The sequence below is a fragment of the Mus pahari genome, chromosome 22 (genome assembly GCF_900095145.1).
Source record: "Mus pahari chromosome 22, PAHARI_EIJ_v1.1, whole genome shotgun sequence".
NCBI lineage: Eukaryota > Metazoa > Chordata > Mammalia > Rodentia > Muridae > Mus > Mus pahari.
The window spans coordinates 21,911,798-21,933,513 of record NC_034611.1 but is presented as its reverse complement, the minus strand read 5'-3'; the positions used below and the strand labels follow the sequence as shown (position 1 = coordinate 21,933,513).

The window sequence follows — 21,716 nt, the reverse complement described above, 5'->3', positions numbered from 1 at the left end:
CTGGGGAAGCTAGATCATCTTCAGCACTCTGCAAAAGCAGCAAGCACTCTTAACTGCTGAACCATCTATTCAGCCTCTAGGCCATTCATAAGTACAGATGAAAATTAAAGTCAAGAGTCATATTATGAAAAATGGCTTTTAAATAAATAGTGCAGTTATAGAGTAAAGCTTAATGCTTATCTCATACAACTGCCTAAAGATAACAACAAAAACAAAATAATCCAGTCCTAAATGCCAGGGCTAGTATTACAATACTCTTCAAAAATGTGTGACTCAAATGTCACGACTTTGAGCTATATAACAGTTTCTCAGAGACTGAAACCAGAATATTATATGCTCCGAAGGATAAAAACAGTTCAAAGATGATCCATACAATGGGAGCAAACATTTACAAGTCAGATAATGGATAAAGTTTTGTACTAAGATTATATGAAAGACTCTTGCTATTCAACAAGGTAAAAAAATCATTAATCCAATTTTCCAATGATTAACGAATTTGAAATGACATCTTTCCAAAGGCTTTTCAATTTTCCATCAAGCACATACATTATTTGTTGTGGAAATTCAGAACAGAGGCTCGGCACTTTCAGCTCTGCATGGTTGACCAATCAGAAGGAAAACGCTGACAGTGGAGGAGGATGCCAGTGAAGAGATTCGAACCCTCACTCATTGGTTAGCAAAGTGAAAGTGTGAACTCACACTTTAAAGAGTCAGCGACTGCTCCCCCAAAACTACACACAGAACCTCATATGACCATACTACCTCTGCTAGTAAGTGCACGCTCATGAGACGTGAAAGGCTTGTCATACAAAATGTACATGTGCGCATGCGCATCTTCAGAACGGAATTATTCTAACAGCCTCAAAGGGGAACCAACCCACAATGAACTGACTGAAAAAAAATCAAGGCCACATACCTGGTTACTGGTCAGAAAAACTAATCAAATGCTGATGCACATCACTACACGCACGGTCCTAGAAATAAAGATAGGTAAAGAAGAGCATGCAGAATCACTCACTAATGTATCAGTGCTATTGTTCTCTTCACAGGAAAATTCAGAATGGGGGAAAACAATCAATAGCGAGAGTAAAACAATTATGCTGTCGAGGTGGAAGAGATAAATTGTGATTTTTTAATGGAGAAAAACATTCTTGCTGAAATATAAAACCATTTCAAATTTAGATAGTGTTGATGGTTGCACAAGTCTGTGAACATGCTAACCCTACTCAATAGTACCATTTTTAACATGTCAAATCTTATGCTTGCGAACTATGTATCTCAATATGGAATTTAAAATAAAAGTAGCATAATAATCTACTCGGTGGTCCTTATCTAGAATCTCGGGGCCACATGTTCCTTGGGAGGATTTAGATTATATAAAGGTAACCTGTCTACCCCTCCGTGTTGTGTATTTGAGAGTCCTGAAGTAAAGGGACGATACAGAGTGGAGAAAGGTTCCCCCCACAGAGGCACAAGCACCCCACTAACAGGTCAGCCCTGGCTCACACCTCAATCACAGCTTTGGTAAAGCTCTAGAAATGGTCATTTAACAGAACAACTGAATTTTCAAAATGTAAATAACGGACTTGGCCCCTTATAAATGATGATGAAACGAGTGATAATCTCGAGGAGTTGGCATTTGTTAAATGGCAGCTAGTGTGGCAAGCACTGTGATTATGTAACCAGCTGTAGGGATTGAACTTGTCTTCACATCCCTCTGGCATACACACAATTAGCTGTAACTGAAGAAATGTGTCCCTTGGGATTCGGTAAGTGACCTACTTGGGCATGCTACCTTGAGAGTGAAAAGGACAGGAATCTACATTAAAATCTGTCTGTAGAGTTCACTCTTTACAGGGAACTACATGTTCTGAGCTGCAGACTGACATTTCATCTGTGAAAAGGAGGAAAGACTCTTTATAAGATGAGATATGAATACCAGAGCATATATAAATAATATGTTATTATCCAGAAAATGATTTCATTAGCGACAGAACCAATATTAAATGAAAAGCAGAAAGTCAAGTTCTCTGTGGGCACTGAAATATTAATTTTATCAAAATTGATAAGCGTTAGAGACTGCATTATCTACATCTAAACTATAAAATATATACAGATCCAAGTGACCCCTAACTAAACCACCATCTTAAGCTTTCATGGACTTCTTTGCGACATACTTAAAGTTACCACAGAAGGCAAACATGACTATGTATCATGTTCTGTCTAAATTGATATGCCTTTGAAGACCAGAAAATATTACATTTTGTACCTTATAAGTAACTTAATCTTCTGACTTTTGAGTGATTTTTGGCTTGTTTATTAGCACATACATTTACATGTGACATAATTTTATATACTCCATGTGTTCCTAGGGTGGCTAAGAAACTATTTACATACAATACTTTCAAAAAGAGTATTAAAAACAACTAGAATCAGAATTTCTCATGGTTACTTTCATTTATGTGATAACAGAATTTAAAAATGGGGAGGGAGAATGCTGTGAAAGGTTTGAGAGTTAATGAAGTGCTAATCTGATCCTTTATTGTACTATTTTAAAACCTGCAGTACATCTTCAGCTAAATGATTCAGACGTTTTATACATAGCAAATGCCAGCCTTTTCACTTGGACATGAGGACTCTGTGGTCCCAGTTTCAGCCATATTACAAATAGAGTGCCCTGGCTGCTGAACCCCTTTCTATTTTCTAAGTAAAAGTTACTCCTGTTACAAACTTCAACCGCTTCACAGCTCTATCCCATTTACTGAAATCCAAGCTTCCTCCTAGACATATCAATCTTGGTTTTGTGGAAATTCTTAAGACTTCATTTAATTTTACACTTAATCTGTATAATTTACCTGTTCCACCCAGACAAACCTTTGATAATATGTTTTTCACTTATTAAATACTGCACTCTTACATATGTAGTCACTTAGTTTTAAAATACAATAGTCGAATATTTATAATATCAGGATAGTAACTTATTTTTGCCTTTCAAAAGTCTAAGATCTTTATGGAAATGTTGACCCATCCCTATAAAATAAAATCACAATTTTGAAATGCAAAGAAAAGTAGACTTTTCTGGTGTTGACAGCACAGTTCCTTGAAGAGCAAGAAGATGCCAAGGCAAATAAAACATTGATAGACATTTGGAGCAAATCTGGATCCCCTGGATGGAAAGGCAATATTGGTCCTCTACATTAACATTTATCATTCAGACCAATAGAGGACCACATTTTACAAGTTTTAAAAAAAAAAAAAAAGGCCGAGAAATGCAAAAGGCATCTTTTTATGTAAGATATGATCACTCAAAAAAAAAACAGTTTTAATTTATAATCATATTTCACATGAAAATAAAGAAGGTATCTTCAGGAAGGAAAATTTCATGGTTTCTCATCTGTTTCATGAACTGTCTAATTCCACAAAACCAGCAAAGCAATCATTTGGGAACTTCATGTATATTCCTTGTGTTTTGTATTTTAGGATATGAGCAAGAGAAATCTGCTACTATATGTATATAAGAGTCTAGCTACTTTTTTTGTTTGGGGAAGGAAAAAAATCAACCTGATAAGGTATTAATTATATGACATGAGCCATGAACATAAAAGCATCTGTGTATGCTATTCTAAATACTTTGATTCAACCTAGTTTAAAATTGACAGCACATGCAAAGAACAAATTAATTCAATAGTGTAATATATATTTGAATAAGAATAAAACATTGTGAACTACTGGCTTATGGATATCAGAGATGGTATTATATTGCCTCGCCCAAAGATATTCAAATTCTGCTTCCTAGAACCTCATATAAGTTACTGAAGGATCCTTGCCGCCATTAGGAGATGCACTACAAAAGACCAGTCAGATACATACAATGTTGCTGACCTAGTAGATGAAAGAAGAGGGCAATAAGCACAGAATTTGGGTAGCCATAAGACCTGCAAAAGGAACAGAAACCAAGACTGCCTTCTGGAGGTTACACAAATATTACAGCCCTGATAACATGGTCATTTCCACTATGGCACCTGCCAAACTCCAAATAGAAGTATGAGATATTAAAACTATATTTCATAAAAATACTTAAGGTATATATATATATATATATATATATATATATATATATATATATATTAAATTTTCATGACATCTTTTACCTTCGCCACTATCTCTCTGCTCTCACTTTATCACTGTCTGTAATTTTTGGATGGCGCTCTAAACACAGAGGCGATGCGTTATGAATGCATTGGCTTCAAAAGCTTCCCTGAGTTGGTCTTCTTTGGCTTGAGGCATGCCTCAGGCTTCTTTGATAATTTCCTTGATTTGATGGGGTATTTTCTTCCACTTGTTTTCACTGTCAAACTCTTTATTGTCCAGAATATTTTAGTACGTAAAAACTTATATAGGACATTTCTGCATAATCTAGCATTCCCCACATTTGAAGGAAACAGATTTGAGAGTGGAATGAAACTAGAGAATGGTAAACCAAGAAGCAGAGAAAAGACAGATTCAGAATTCAATAAACTGCTCTGGCCCTACTCAGAGACTAAAAGCGATCACTGTAAAGGACACAGAGTCAAATCTAAAGCTTCCCGAAGTCTAGTGTACCTCCCGCTGAATCAGGATGTAAGCTATAATCTCTAATTAGGATCTTGTCATGTGTAGATTACATATAAATTATTATTAAAAATCCAACAGAGGCATTTTTATATAAAATCAAGTGTTTTCTAGATTGAGTTGTCTATCTTTTGTCATAGTTAAACGTTTGGATTTACATCCTAACTGGACTGCTACTTTTGTAACCATGTAACTGTGGAAAGTAGAAAAGAAGCAGGTTTCACTCTGGAAATCAGTCTGGCGGTTCCTCAGAAAATTGGACATAGTACTACCGGAAGATCCAGCAATAACTCTCCTGGGTGTAACTCAGAAGATGTTCCAACTGGTAATAAGGACACATGCTCCACTATGTTTATAGCAGCCTTATTTCTAATAGCCAGAAGCTGGAAAGAACCCAGATGTCCCTCAAAAGAGGAACGGTTACAGAAACTGTGGTACATTTACACAATGGAGTACTACTCAGCTATTAAAAACAACGAATTTATGAAATTCTTGGGCAAATGGATGTATCTGGAGGATATCATCCTTAGTGAGGTAACCCAGTCACAAAAGAACTCACATGATATGCACTGATAAGAGGATATTAGCCCAGAAACTTAGAATACCCAAGATACAATTTGCAGAACACAGAAAATCAAGAAGAAGGAAGACCAATGTGTGGATACTTCATTCCTCCTTAGAATAGGGAACAAAATACCCATGGAAGGAGTTACAGAGACAAAGTTTAGAGCTGAGTCGAAAGGATGGACCATCCAGAGGCTACCCCACCCAAAGATCCATCCCATAATCAGCCACCAAACCCAGGCACCATTGCATATGCCAGCAAGATTTTGCTGAAAGGACCCTGATATAACTGTCTCATGTGAGGCTAGGCCAGTACCTGGCAAATACAGAAGTGGAGGCTCACAGTCATCTATTGGAGGGAACACAGGGCGCCCAATGGAGGAGCTACAGAAAGTACCAAAGGAGCTGAAGGGTCTGCAACCCTATAGGTGGAGCAACAATATGTGGGTAGGGGAGCAGAGCGGGGCGGGGGGGGGGAGATACAGGGGGCTTTCAGGATAACATTTGAAATGTAAATGAAGAAAATATCTAATAAAAAAATGAAGAAAAAAAGTTTTCTTTATTCTTACTTGTTGGGCGCCCCTACACTCCATCCCGCAGAGGTGGGACAAAGAGGACACCTATGCCAAGGCAGGGTTTGAGCAGCTTTCACAGCTTCCCGCTGCAACTTCCTTTATTCTCTCTACTGCTCACCCCAGCTCAGCTTCCCCCTCTTTATTCCCAATTTATCCCCTTCCACCCTCTGCACTCCCATCTCGCATCACTCATCATCCAATCAGCATTCAGCACGCTCTATAAGTGAGCCATGCATGCAGACAGGGTGGGTGTTGATAGGCCAGTGACTCAATATCATGCTGTATGACGCTATACATCAAGCAGGCAGCATGTAATCACTCAGGTGCGCATAATCAGGTTTTTGGCAACCAAGCAGGGAATCAAGGGGCTTGGCAGTGAACCAGGGTGCCTTCTTGGCTCACAAGGCCACAGCCATGGCCACACCCGCTTCCCACACTTACTGCAGTGTCGATGACTTAAAAGACATAGTGTTGACAAGAACCTTCATTTTATGACACTCTCTTACCTGTGACTCAACACAATGGATTGTTATATCACTGCATAAAGAATGTTTACCTTTTTTTTAGTATTCAGACTTATGAGGTAAAATTGTCTTTTTCACTAAAATACATGCACAAATTACTCTCCTTCAAAAACACCTAGCATTTCTACCACAGAAAAATATTAAGTATATTTAAGAGGTTTGTAAAAAGAATTAGTTGTAGAACTAAATTATTCTTATTTGTTTAACAGATTTCTTGAGGAAATCAAATATAAATAAATTGTATCACTATTTTCTATTAGCATCATAATAATAGAATACTATATTCTAAACAGTATGTTTCAGACCTTCATAGAGCCACAAACTGTTGATGTTAAAACATGCATATATTCATGAAGTGTGAGGGAAAGATGACCTCACTTCATGCTTTGACACAGAGGAACACTCACAGATGTGTACTTTCCAATGGGGGCACTTAGCATTTCAGTCAGAGAAGACTATTCTTCGTTCAACTGACAGATCTCCCTGCTACCCAAATCCATAGTCTCAAAACTAGCTCTTTTAAGTCATTGAAATGATGTAAAAATGCTATTTCATACTTCAAATGACCAAGGAGTGTCACTCATTATAAGAAGCCAGAGTGCTAGGTTAACAGTCTTGGCCTCCAATCCCATTCACTTGCACCTACTAAATAAGAGAATATGATAGTTATATCAATTATCAACTTGATTGAACCTACAATCATCTAGGAAATAATCCTTTGTGCATATCTGTGAGAGATTATCATTACTATGTTGAAGTGGAAAAACCCAGTCTAAAAGGAGGCAATGCTATTCCCTGGGCTGGGTCTTGGGTTGCATCAAAAGGAGAAAGTCAGTTGAGCCTAAGCATTTATTGTTTACTTCTGCCTGACTGTTGATGCAATATTCCCAGCAGACCCATGCTCCTGTCTCCATGCCTTCCCTACCAACTTGGACTACTTCTAGAACACTAATCCAGAATAAACTTTCTATCCTTAAGTTGCTACAGTCAGGTACTTTGTCAGCACCAAGGAAATTAATATGGAAGTGTATCTAATCAGTGACTGGAATCCACCAGTCTACATCTCTCCAGTGATGAAGCTAAAGTGGATGATGCAAAATGGTGTCTGAGTAAGTGGGTCTATTCTGAAATCTGAGTATTTTTTCACAAGGTGATTAAAGTCTAGTTTCTGGAAAAGGGAGGAGAGGTTATGATATTTGTGGGAGTCCAGGTGGGTAACATTAGTGAAAGTATTTACAACCAACAGTCTATAATGTCACTGTGATAACAACTTGGTTGTTAATTTGACTCCACTTGGAATCAACTAAAACCCAAGCAGCCTGGGATATGTGTGAGGGATTTTCATGATGGGATCATTTGATGTGGGATGACCCTTAAGTCTGCTCCACATCTTCTGGCGGCAGCCCACATCAAATGGAATGAAAAGAGTAAGCTTTGCCTAGTTTCCCTCACTCTTGCTGGCAAGTTCATCTATTCTGGGGCTGAAGGATTCCTTCACTGGGGTTAGAATCTACATCTTCAAGATTCCAACACACACTGAAGGTTAGTAGCTTTTAGGAATCCTCGGGATTCTAGCACAAGATTGGAGCTGCTGAGACATCCAGTCTCAAGAGCTAAACAAAGGCAGAATTCTTGGCTTCCCATTGGGAGCCAGTCACTGTTGGATAACCCAGACCACATCCTGTAAGACATTCTAATGAAGCATCTTCTAATGTATACATACCTGTTATACCAGTTCTGTTTCTTTAGAGAACTATGAATAAAAGTTATTTTCCCTGTCTTGACAAGAAAAGAAAGATGAAAAAAAAAAAAAAAAAAAAAAAGGATAGAAAGAACCAACAGTCATTTTGGTATCTAATCAAAAGCACTAACCCCTAGTCAGTTTGTTAATAGAAAACTGATATTTAGATACTGTTTTCAAACTCAAGACAAGAAACAAAAAAATCTATTATTGAACCTTAAAATGTTTATGTCCTTGAGATGCTAAGTCTAGTCTTTCTTTACCTAATTTCTCTAGTAGAAATGGAGAGGTCAGTAAAGAAGGGCACAGTAGTTCTAATACCAGGCCCTTTTGTACACTCAGCTGTTACTACAAAAGAAATAGACACTTCCTATTCTAATGCTTTGTCTCTCCAGTGGTGGCATGTATACATCTGGTACCAACTTCTTTGGGTTATTTGAGCAAAGTAAATAACAAACTCTATTTAAAATCTTCTATTTAAAAATGAAATTGGGAAAAGAGCTACATGTAGAGAGAAACTGGAAGAATTTCTGTGTGTGGAAAATTGCCTGTCAATAAAAATCTAATGGCCAATAAGCTGAGAGAAGATTAGAAGGCGGGACTTCCACTGAGAAGGAGTCAGGCTGGATTTGCCACCTGACCATCTCTGAAAAAGTCAGACAAAACTGAGGAGAGGTAACCAGTCATGTGACAGACATAGAATAGTATCAACAGGATAACTGAGTTAAGAGCTAGTTTGGCTAGTTTAAACAGCTCTTAAAAGCTTAAGGCCTAGGCATCTATTATTAAATAATAAGCCTCCAAGTCATTATTCAGGAACTGGGGCATTGGTGGACAAGACATAGGGTTACAGTTACCAGAAACTGAAAGCAACCAGGATATTTTTTAGCCTATGTACATTAAAACATAAAAGTTCTTTCACATGAGCTGTAAGAAAGAATCAGGTAATGATTTTACAGTTGCATGAACTTAACATAATAAGACACTCTTTGTTAATTTGTCCAAAATGAGGACTGATGCAGAAGAAATTTTACACATGTAACATTTATCTCAAAGTACAATTTAACACAGTCATATAGCACTAGGCTTTCTTCCCCTGAATATGCTTTCATAGATATGATCAAGGGCTTACATTGAAACAAAGTAACAAGTTATTAAACATTGGATGTTTCTGTTGATTAATAGTAAAAATGAGATAGATTGTAATGACCTTATTTGGATAGTGAAATGGGATAAAAGGCTATTTGAAAGAAAGAGTTAAAAAATAAACTAAAAAACAAAACAAAAAATTCTGCTCCAAGTTTTCCTTAGTGAGGCATGGAGGAAAGTAATCATTGTATCCCAAATTAAAGGAAAATGGTGGTCTGGAAAAAGCTTCCACTTCCTATTCAAATGCTACCCAATCTACAGGATTACTCAAAGCTTTCTTTGGCATCTCAAAATGGTGACATCGAAAACTGGAAATTATTAGATTTAACACGAACATTACCTAATCTCTCCAAGAGCTCCTACAAAACCACAACCCATTCTCTGTGTATTCTTGGGTAGTGGGGGACTAATATTAAGGGCAGATAGACTGCAAGGCCTTTCATGTGCTACCTGAGCAGAAACAACACTGAATTAATAGAGGAGAAATGGATGGACTTGATCCTTACCTCTCTACAAGCCAAAGAAATAAGAGAAAAGTCAAGATCACGTAAAAATACTCTAAGATAAAAACAAACGGACATTATAACCAATAACATTTTGGATTACTGCAGATCACTATTTTAATTATACTTTTAAATCAATCCGGCAAGGATAGACACTAGATCGAGAACTTTATAGATGAGATGGTTGAGGCTCCTCAACTAAGGAAAACTAAGGGGCTTCCTTACTGAGGGTCATTGTTAACAGCAGACCAAGAGAAGCTCTCTTCCTGAGGATTTACACTGGAAACCTGGCATGGAAAACTAAAGCCAACTCCCTTCTCCTTTGCGTTTTCTTATAGAATGTTTGTTCTTCTGAATCATGTGGGGCCAAAAGATATGAGGGAAGAAGATATTTGCAGTGGTTATCTGTGTTATCTTGTAGTTGATCATTAAATATGGTCTCAAGAGTAAGTGCTTAGAAGTTTAACATGCTTCACAGTAGACTGCAAGGAAGAGTACATATGAAAGTCCTTGCTGTAAGGAGCTGCAACTTCCAGAAGTTCACTAGGTCAAGTGAAAGACAGCAAGCATAACACAGAGCCTCTTTTCCTAGCCATCCACATACACAGCAACATCGCTTGGGTTCGGGGATTCGCTAAACATCAGAAAAAGTAACCCCACTTCACTACTACCACTAACCCATAAAGCAACTCCACAAATATTTTGGCTTACAAAGACTGTTCCCATAGAAGGGAAACAGGAAAGAGTACGTTGGAGTTATAACACAGGAGGCGGCGGCCTGAGCAGGATTAGTAGAAACTAGAGTCACCTGTAACTACAAGGACAAATTAGTGGACAGCACAGCAAGCTAATTAATCCCCAGCCCGGGGTAAACCTGGGGAAGTGGGTGGGACTGAGAGTTTCAGCAAGGTCCTGGAGCACTAGGACACGCTGGCAGGGCGCACCCCGCGTTGCTCGGCAACCCTGGCGGCCACGCCCACCCCAGTCTGGCCCTTCTCTCTGGGCCGGAGAAGCCAAAACGGCCGAAAAGGAGGTCGCCCTGCTGGGCTCGGAGCCCAGATCCCCTGGAGGAGCCTCCGGATGCTCAGGCCCAGCGCCTGGGGCTGTTCCCCAGGCCAGATCTACAGTCTCCACGGGGCTGGGAGACGCTGGGAAAGCGCGATTCCAGCCCTGGGCCCGCATCCAGAGAACTGTGACCCCGAACCCCCAAGCCCTCGCCGGAAACACACCTCAGCATTGCCCAGCGAGGGCGGCCCAACTGCGGGTCCGGCCGGGTGGGCAGCTGTCCACGCTGCTGTCACTCAGAGGCAGGGGCGGGACGAGGAGCCGCACACCCCTACTCCAGGAGGGCCAGACGAGGAGGGGCGGGGCCAGCCTTCAGTCTGCACTCTGATTGGCTAGGCCTTCCCAGCGAGGACTGCGTGCACTCTTAGATCCATCATTTCTATACTTTAGAGCTTCAGTCCTTATGAGGATGCAGACCTCAACAGAAAGGAGCCTGACTTCTTTTCACAAACATAAAACGAAAACCAAAAGTTGTTTTAATGAGTGACCACTTCCACCTTTTACACGCAAACACCTAAATCTAGTCATATCCTTAGGAAAACATTCCAACAGTGAAACACATTCAAAGAGATTCAAGGGGCAGGACTTGGGGTAGGATAAAAAGAAAATGAGTAAAATACTCTTATTTTAATGTTTAACTTTTAACAAGAGAGTCGATTTAGGGAAGGCAATTGCTGAAACGTGACCAACGACTGTGATTGCAGGCCTGTTTCAGGGACTTAGTTTTCGCATCTGTAAAACAGGAACAATATTGAGGTATTTAACATTTGGAATGTTTTTGATAACCGACTGTTCTTTAAATTATGCTTTTATAATCCCGACAAAACCTCCTGGGAAATATTATTATCCATAGTGTATGAAGCACAGACTAGAAGCAGTTGAGTTTATTTAATAACTGAACAAACCACTGAACAGAGAGTAATTCTCTTTATACTGACATAAGCTAAATTTAAAACCCAGATAGTAGGAGTCAGAGGGGATGAAGGACACCGGGAGGATATGGCCCACCAAATCAATTAAGCAGGTCTCACATCGGCTCACTGTTAGTCTGTGTGGCTAGCATAGGGCCTTCGGCATGGGTCTATGCCAGGTCCCCTGCATATGTTAGGACTGTCACTGTATTCTCCCTAGACTCCACACAGTGGGAGCCAGCATGCCTCTCACTCTTTTGCCTGCTTTTAAAACTATTTTCCTCCTATTGGGTTTCTTTGTCCAACCTCAATATAAGAGATTTCACCTTATGTTACTGTATAATGTTTTTTCCAGTTTGGCTTTTTTTTTTTTTTCCCAGTTTTTTCTCGGAGGCCTGCTCTTTTCTGAAGAGGAAATGGAGGAGGATATCTAAGGAAGAAAGAGGAACCTGTGATTGAGATGTAGTGCATGACAGAAGAATCTATTTTCAATTAAAAAAAGAAAATATTAAAATGATAATAATATCCCCTCAAGTGTTACAAAAGTTTGGAAAAGGCAAAATATCATACAAAAAGAATGTAGGCACATTTAAATCGATATCTCTGAAGTCTCCCATGATATCTTATTGAGAAATGAAACCAAAAATGTGATTTTATTTTCTGTACTGCTAAATCATTTTCTGGTATTCAGGATCTTTAAAACTAAGCAAAGACAGAATTCAATGACGCCAAATTAATGTTCTTAATGAGGCTTGTATATGTGTGTTGCTTGGAGGAGAGAGGAAATAGTGAAGCCCCAACATATATGCTTCCTTGTTCAAATAAAATGGCCACCATGTTGTGACAAAATTACTGGAAGAGAAGGAATATATTTTGTGGCAAATGATTTTATTTTCTAATCTTGCTGAACTTCCAAATTCTTCTTAGAGCTTGAACTATGAATAACTCCACCCCAAAGCTTTCTTGATTGTGTGTGACCTATGCTCCCATTTAAGTTTCTTTAATCTTTTAAAAATGTTTTATTCTGAAAGAGTTATGATTGTGTAGTAATAAGTATATTGTATAAATAAATACTGTTAGCTTTAAATAAATGCAGAGAATAGATGTGAGTCGTTTATCAAATGCATATTCACATAGAGAAAATGCCCTTGTTTGAATTTCTCACATGCATAAAATATACATTTAAGTAAATGTATTGTAGGCATGTAAATGTGTTATCTTTGAAATAAACACAGCTGTATGCTCCACATATGTATAGCTGCAGATGTTTGAGGCATTTATTCTGATTGCTGGAACTCTGCACCTTTCTATTTTGTCACACATCCAGTAGAAAACATTGTGCTCTATAAGCAAAGAACAGCAAATAATGAGAATCTGCCGCTGAATTTCTTACTGTGAATATCCTTAGGAGATGAGCCTGGTTAAGTTACTTTATTGCATAAGCATCTACTGCTGTATGAAGTGGCACTGGACACTTTAGAGTATATAATAACTACTACAAAATAGCCTTACAAAGTAGCTTTTAAAATAATTATGCTAAAAATGTTGTCTCCAACTAACTTAACACTTCCTAGATTTTGAGTAGAAGAGTTTGTACCTCAGTTACTTATTTTGTATATTATATTTCTGCTCCAACCCTTGTAATTCCTTCATAGATACAAGATATATATTTATATATCTTGTTTGGAAGTTGGTGACATATATATATATAAATATATATGTAAAAACTGCCAAATAAAGAACCTTTTAGAGACAGGCAATATATACATTGAAAGCCCCTGCTCATGTTCTCAGCATGTAGGAAACCAAGGCAGAAGAATCCCTGAAACTTCTAGGTAAGCGACTTAGTTAATGTTTTATTGCTGTGAAATGACACCATGACTAAAGCAACTCTTATGAAGGAAGGTATTTAATTGGGATTGGCCTATAGTTCAGAGGTTTAGTCTGTTATTATCATGGCTGGGAACATGGCAGCGTGTGGGAAGGCATGGTGCTGGAGAAGTAACTGAGAGCTTTGCATTCTGATTCTCAGGCAGCAACGCGCGCGGACACACACACACACACACACACACACAGAGACAGAGAGACAGAGACAGAGAAAGACAGACAGACACAAAGAAACAGACAGAGACACAGAGAGATAGGGACAGAGAGACAGAGACAGAAAGAGACAGACAAGAGAGACAGACACAGGGACACAGACACATAGATACAGAGAGTGAGACTGGAAGCCTGGGCTTTCCCTGGCTATGGCATACCTCCTCCAACAAGGCCATATCTCCAAATCCTTCCCTGACTGCTCAGCTGGGGACTAAGCATGTAAATCATACATGAGGCTGTAAAGGCCACTCCCATTCAAACAGTACAGTCAGCCCAGGCTGAGTAATGAGTACCAGGCCAGCAGAGAATACTTAACAAGACCGTCTCAGAAACCTGAACCTGAGAACATCCAGATGTACATTATGAAGGGTTCTCTATTTCTGATATTACCTACTGTGAAGCAAAATTTTCTGTTATCATAATCATGTCTAGTGCCTTTCGTTATTTTGTTCCTTTGTTCTTTTTTATATTATTAAGATAGGTTCCCATACTATAGCCCAGGTTGACCCGGAACTCATTATGTAGCCTAAGTTGGCTCTGAACTCATGGAGATCTTCCTACCTCAGCCTCAACAAGCACAAATATTACAGGCATGAAACATCACACCAAGCTCTGCCTTCTTTTGCCCACTGTTGAATTATTTAAATTTCCGATTTTACTTTAACCACCCTGTGTCTCCATAGATAACGTAATTTTTCCTTTAATCTAATGTGACATCGCTAGCCTTGTGATTGGCCTGTTCCCATTAGTGTACTTCATTATATGGCTGGGGCTTCTGAATGCTTTCTTGCTATACTTTTTTTCTCTCAGATCTTTGTATTTTTGTTCTCTTTTGTGTTCTATTAAGGAATACTCTTATAACTCAAATCTTTTTCTTTTACTGGTTTAACACGAATTAAAATTCAATGGTTGACACATGGTTGCAGTCTTTATATTTAACCGGCCTGTATCTATCTGAGTAATATATATAATTTCATACATAATGAAATAAACTTCGCACAGTCCATGACATATCTTTAGCCTGTGATATTTCATGCATTTTGTTTTAGATATGCCATAAATTGAATAAGGCTTGTGATTAATTCTTGTGGGGTCTTCCCTTAAAGCCATGGATCTCAACCTTCCTAATGTTGTGGCCCTTTAATAAAGTTCTTCATGTTGTGGTGAGCTCCAGCCATAAGATAATTTTCATTGCTACTTTATAACATAACAGTATAACATAACAGTAGTTTGCTGCTGTTATGAGTCATAAGGTAAGTATCTGCATTTTTCAGTGGTCTTAGGTGACCCCTGTGAAAAGGTTGGTTGATGCCCCCAAGTGCTTCTTACCTACAGGTTGAGAACTGCTGTCTTAAAGAGATCTTTAAAACCTTAAAAATTAATCTTGTATATTCACCCAGATATTAATCACTCATAGTTCTTTTCATTACTTTCTGTAGGTACACATTACAGCATGTAGTATTATTTGTCTTCTGCTTTATGGGCTTCCTTGAACATTTAATATTGTGCTTGTCTACAGCTGTGGGTTTTTTTAAACCATTTTGTGTGTTGTAATTAGTTTTCGTTTTACCTTTCATTCTTTCAAGTATATTGTGCTTGAGCATAAAATCCAGGAGCTGGTTTGTATCAGAACATTCAGATTATTTCCAATTTCCTCCTGCCGTGTGTATTTCCGACAATATATCTGCTGCTTTGTAACTACTGAATCTTCCTTCTCTGCTTGCTCTGATTTTTCCCTTTGAGCACATCATGAAAGAGAGCTAAATTTTTTTCTTCTCTTTTGTGTTTTGGATCTGTTTCATTTCTTACAAGGATTTAAAATTTTTTCAAAACTAAAAATATTCTAGTCATGATTTAATATTTTTATTCTCAGTGCTATTTACCTTCAGGAACTTTGCATATATAAAATTTGAAATCCATATATTTACTTGACTTCTTAGTTTCTACTTATTTCAATAAGTTTTAATAGATTTTATTGTTTTATATTCACAGTCATTGTTCTATCATCCAATGACTATTTTTCTGCTATACATTGTTCACTCTAAAATTCGTAAGCTTAAAGCAGTACTTTTTAAATGACATACATTTATTTCCTTCCACATACTCTTCTCTTAACTTCTGAGCACTTGGGCGTATATTTACAGTGACTGTTTATTCTGTTTACTAACTCTATCATCTGTATCTCTTCTTTTTTTTTTTTTTTACTATTTTTAATAACATATATTAAGTGTACAAAGTAATTGCCTTACAATGTTTTCATACTTTAATATATCATACTTTATAGCCCTCTGAGTTCAATTAGGACTGACCATGTGAAATGGGTTTGGGGTCATCTAGTGGAGCATGGACTACCTCCCAGATGTCACATCTTCAAAATAATAATAATAATAATAATAATAATAATAATAATAATAATTCTCCCTTCTTGAGCAAACATTACTTGCCTTTATTTTCGCTCCTAGAAGTAGGGCCTCTGGATCTGCTCCTCTGTCAATAATGCGATTTTGACTGCCTTTATTTTGTACAGGTCTTGTACTGCCATGAGCAACTATGTACTTTAATCATTTTGTGTGTAGAAAACAGAGTTTCATAGCAGTATTCGACATCCTCTGGTTCCACTTGCTCTCAATGTTCCTTAAGTCTTGGATAGGGAAGTGATATATATGAACCATCTACTACTGAACACTGAAAAATCTCTTACTCTCAACATTTTGGCAAGTTATGAATCTGAGTATTAACCACTAACTGATGCAAAAAGAAACTTCTCTGACCAAGGTTTAAAGATGGACAAACATATAGACATAAGCATAAATATTAAGGAGCTTTCTATTGCTGTGACAAAACACCTTTACCAAAAGCAGCATGGAGAGAAAAGGGTTTATTTGGCTTCTGATTTCTGCCTTTCCTTTCCTTGTTGGTGAACTGTAAACCCTAAACCAAATCAATCCTTTCCTTCCTACGTGGGTTTTCGAGTTGGTACTAGATATTATTGAGATGGACCTGACCACGTTGTTTGGAGGAGGATTGTGTAATTATTTAGAACGTTGAGCTGGAAAGCCATTGAGTGATCAGCTCTTGTACGTATGCATGAACAATAAATAAAACATTGATGAAAGGTAGGCAACTGGTCGACATATCCATTTAGAGAAACATTGACAGGTGTCCTCTCCTGCAAGAACTATGATCTCCCTAGGCGTGAGGTATGAGATTTTGAACACGTTTACAGTATCAGACATGAAATATCATTTATAGAGCATGCATCTAATCCAGCCAGAAAATGGTTGACCTCATAACTATCCTACACAACTGCACCAGTAGGCACAGGTTACCAGGTGTTGTAGAGCATGTAGGGTCCAGTAACGTAAGACAATTTGTAAGTAACTCCCCCCCCGCCCCCGTCCCCAGCTGCGTGTATAACACTGAAGCACTATGAAATCTGGAAGAATACTTTCCAGTCAGTTAGAGCTAAATTTCCTACTGTTCTGAAACCAAAGTGGGAAATGATTTCAGCAATGAAGTCTTATCAGTTATGTTAGTCACCCAGGAGAAATGGAAATAGTCTATGTTGTTTCTTCCTAACTTGTAATCACTGACATTTTCATCAACTATTCATGGCTTCTGGGACCAGTATTGTTCACTGGTGCAGGGTATTTCTGATGGAAATTTCATTTTTAATAGTATGCTTTTAATTAGCTTGCAAACGAGTAGACTTCCACAAGTCTCACTCATATTTCCTTAGCTTTGTTTAACTTGACCCCTATGTCCTGGTCTCCACGACCCTCTTCTCTTATCCTCACTTAAACCTTTAACCAAGAGTATCCCTCTGCAGCCTTTTATGTCACTCATATTAACCCATCCCATTTAATTATATTTTACTAGGTTATAAGATTGTATGTTTTTGTATCTTTTTATTATATTCCCTTTGTTTTGGTATAGGCTTTTTCCACATCCTCATTTCTCCATTCCCTTTCGCTCAACTTGTTTGAAATGTTTCTCTCCAAATATCATTCCTCTCGACTTCTATTTTACTAAAAGCACTTTAGGATCCCATCTCACCAGGGTCAGAATGACTATAATTAGGAACACAATTAACAAAAGATTCTGGCATAGGTGTAGTGACTAATAGGGACAGTGTAAACTAGTGATAGCATTCTGGAAATCGGCCTAGAGCTTTCTCAAAATCTAGGTGTAAAAAGCCCACAGTCTTGTGTTTAATATTCACCCTTGTGCTTGACTTTGTTAATTGACAATGCTTTATTTTGCACTTTTCATTTATTTCATTGAGTTTTTCAATACCAGTGGTGTGAGTGTGTGTGTGTGTGTGTGTGTGTGTGTGTGTTATTTTCAGAATCTCTATTAAGTAAATTTTGTTTTCAAGTTCTGTATATACTTCTTTACATTTATTTATTTATTTTCTGCTGTTTGAAGTTATTGATCATTCTAAAATTTGGACAATTATATTCTTTCCTTAACATTTCAACGGCCTCAGTATGATCAGATCCAATATCGGAGAAACCATGAGATTTTGCATAAGTCATATTCTTTTGGTTTTCATAATCTTGTGTTTGTACCTTACAGTTGCTGCAACTGGCCACATGGCTATCCCCTCCAGTTTACATGGGATCATCTTAGCAAGCAGCCTTCACTTGAAGTATCAATCCCCCTTAGAGCACAGAAAATAAACTAAAATATCATTGACAACTCAAAAATATACTTGCTATAAAATATTTAGATTTTAAAACTATAAATAAATATCATAGCTCCAACAAGGGTAGAAACACAGAGACGTTATAGTTATAGGATAATCTATAAATTTAATAACTTAATAATTGAAACATTTCTTCCATATCTTGGGGAGTCAAGCCCTAATGAATACATCTGCATCAGAGCTCATGTATCTCTGCCTCAGGGAACATAGGAGAAGAAAGGACGGAAAGACTATAAGAACCAGAATATTGGGGAAGTCAGCTGTGAACCTGCCTCTCCTAGAAATGGCTGCATAAATAAGATTGGAAAAATGGCAATACCAATGGACATGTTAATGTGGAAAAGGGAAAGATTTTTCTGGGTCTCAGCATAGACAAAGAAATACAAGGACTAATGCCTACCAGGGGACGAGGCCTCTCTCTCTCTCTTGAATTAGCCCCATTATTTTTTTCTTCAATGCTCAGTCCTGAAGACACATTCACACAAACCACAAAAATAGACTTAGCAAATTATATATTTAAAATATATTTTTGCATATATACATATATGTAACAATAATTATGAAAAAAGACTACAATGTATGAGAGAGGTTTGAGCCCCCAAACTCCCATCAGACTGGATCATTAAGTCTTGTTTATAGATTCTAGAATGTCTCGAGCTCATCATTGCAACCAATGTCAAAGGCCTATAGACTGTATTTGTTAACACTTTATTAAAGCCACATCTCAGTTCCTAGTACCAATTTTCTGAATTAATCACTTTTTTTTTTTCTTTTTTTGCTACTGAAATAAAGTATCCATGAACGCTTCTTAATGAAAGGTGGCAGTTAGGAGGATTGGAGAGAGGGAAGGGAAAAGGGAAAGTGATATAATTCCATTTCAATTAAAAACATATTTTTAAAATAAGCAACAATAAATAAGAGATTGCCCCCGCCCCCCAAAATAACACTTTGCATTACCTTGTATTTGTTACTTTTCTTGTTATGGTGACAAAATACCAAATGAAGTTAATCTGTGAAATGTTAATTCAGTTTGCTGTTTGAAGGGAGAGTGTGGTGGTTTGAATGAGCATGGCCCCTATAGGTGCACATACTTGAGTGTTTGGTTCTATGTTGGTAGGATTTGGAAGGGATTAGGAGTTCAATGTTGGGTGGGGATGAGCTTTGAGATTTCAAAAGCCCATTCCATCTCCAGCCACTCTCTCTGTCTCATGCCTGTGGATCACAGTAACCTTTCCCGTTCAGCTACCGTGCCAGCACCATGGCTGTGTACCGGAGGCCATGTTCACTGCCATGATGGTCATGGATGGATCCTCTGAAACTGTAAGCAAGAGCCCAGATCAGTGGCTTTCTTTCCTAAATCCCCTTGGCCTTGGTGTCTCATCACAGCAATTCAACAGTAACTAAATGAAAAGTCCTACATCATGAGGGCATGTAGAGGCAGGAGCATTACGCAGCTAGTTACATTTCGTTTGAACAGAGCGGGACCCATGCTGGTGCTCCACCAGCTTTCTCCTTCTCCTTCTGTTCAGCTTAGGCGGGAAACACACAGGATGGTGGTACCCACAACCAAGGATAGCATTCCCTCTTCACTTAATCTGCCTTGGAAATACTGTCAGAGATGTTCCCGGAGGTGTCTCTCTCAGGTGATTCTTACTTCCATTAAATGGAAAATCAAGATTAAACATCGCAAGCCCAACCCTAGTTAGCTTGACACAAAACACGTCATGCTAAATTCTCAGACCTTAGCCCCTAAAAGGCCCTCAAACTCCTATCAGATTAGATCATTAATTCTTGTTTACAGATTCTAGAATATCTCTAGCTCATCGATGCAATCAATGTCAAAGGCCTATAGACTCTATTTGTTAACACTTTATTAAAGCCACAGCTACATTCCTAGTACCAGTTTTCTGTATTAATCACTTTTTTTTTTTGCTACTAAAATAAAATACTCATGAATGCTTCGTAGTGAAAGGTGTGTTTGCGCTATTTTAAAAGGATGTGGTCTACCGTGGCAGAGGAAGCATATTAAAATAATGTCTCTAACTGAGGTATCAGGTTGTGTTGCTCATTTTCATTCATTCCAGGAGAGCCCTCTAGGACACCATGGCACTGCTAGTCAAGGTAGGATATCCTTCTTCACTTGTTCCTCCCCAGGAATAGGCTCAAAGCCCAGAATGTATCTCCTAGATACATTCCAAGTCCATCAAGCTGATAATCAAGACTAACCATCATATTAGTGATTTTCAGAAACCATTGGCAATTCAATACCTGAGATTATAAGAGGTAATTTAAAATAGAAAACCATTATCATGGTGTTCAGCACTGGTCAGAACTGGGGAAGATAGAGTCAGAAACCTGGACTCACCAACAAATCAGTGTAGTGTGCTAATTGTTCTTTGATACAAGGAAGTGAAAGCAACACAGTTCATAAAGATTTTTCTCAAATGTTGGGAGCTTCTTGTCTTGTTTGTCAATTTATAAAAAAAAAAAAATTAAATTAACCAGAACATCTGTTGCTCTAAGTATTCAGTCAATTACATACTAATATGGATGCTATTTTTGCCGTGATGCTCTTTTTTCCGCTCACTGTGTTTTATGTTTGTGTCTGCACAATGTTTTGTATGATAAGATTTGCCAAGATAAATTTCTATCATTGGTATTTAAGCTAAAATGTAAAAAAATAAACATTTTTTATTTCTTGTACCAAATAGGATCTGTTGATAACAAGTGACAAAAATTTTGATTTTGATTCAAAATAAAACATATGCATACATATATACATAGGTATGTATTATGTGAGTGTGTGCATGTATGGGTGTTTATTCACTGGGGAATTCACAGAATTAAAACCCATGAAGGAGGTTTTGCTAGCTAGTTTTATAAACTGGACCCGAACTATAGACACCTGGGAGGAGGGAGCTTCATTTGAAGAACTGCCTCCATCAGATTGGCCTACGAGTAGGTTTTAGAGTATTTTCTTGATAAATGATTGATGTTGGAGGACCTAAACTGCTGTGGGTGACACCTATTCTGGGTAGGTGGTGCTGGGTCATAGTTGTTTCCCCCCTGGAAATCCACTATCCCATGCCCATCCTCCTGCTTCTATGAGGGTGTTGAAGTCTCCCACTATTATTGTGTGAGGTGCAATGTGTGCTTTGAGCTTTACTAGAGTTTCTTTAATGAATGTGGATGCCCTTGCATTTGGAGCATAGATATTCATAATTGAGAGTTCATCTTGGGAGATTTTACCTTTGATGAGTATGAA

The 21,716-nt window shown here is 38.0% G+C and overlaps 1 protein-coding gene across 3 annotated transcripts in view; it reads right to left on the bottom strand.

Annotated features, from left to right (window-relative positions):
- Positions 1–11,006, bottom strand: part of Triqk (triple QxxK/R motif containing) — a 57,759-nt gene extending 46,753 nt beyond the window's left edge. For 2 of the 3 annotated variants that reach the window (XM_021222369.2, XM_021222370.2), the window contains exon 1: positions 10,897–11,006. The gene's annotated coding sequence lies outside the window, so the exon portion shown is untranslated. Of the gene's footprint in view, positions 1–916; positions 951–10,896 lie in introns of those variants that run through there. The other variant, XM_029533383.1, reaches the window with a different exon arrangement.
- Positions 11,007–21,716: the final 10,710 nt, after the last annotated feature.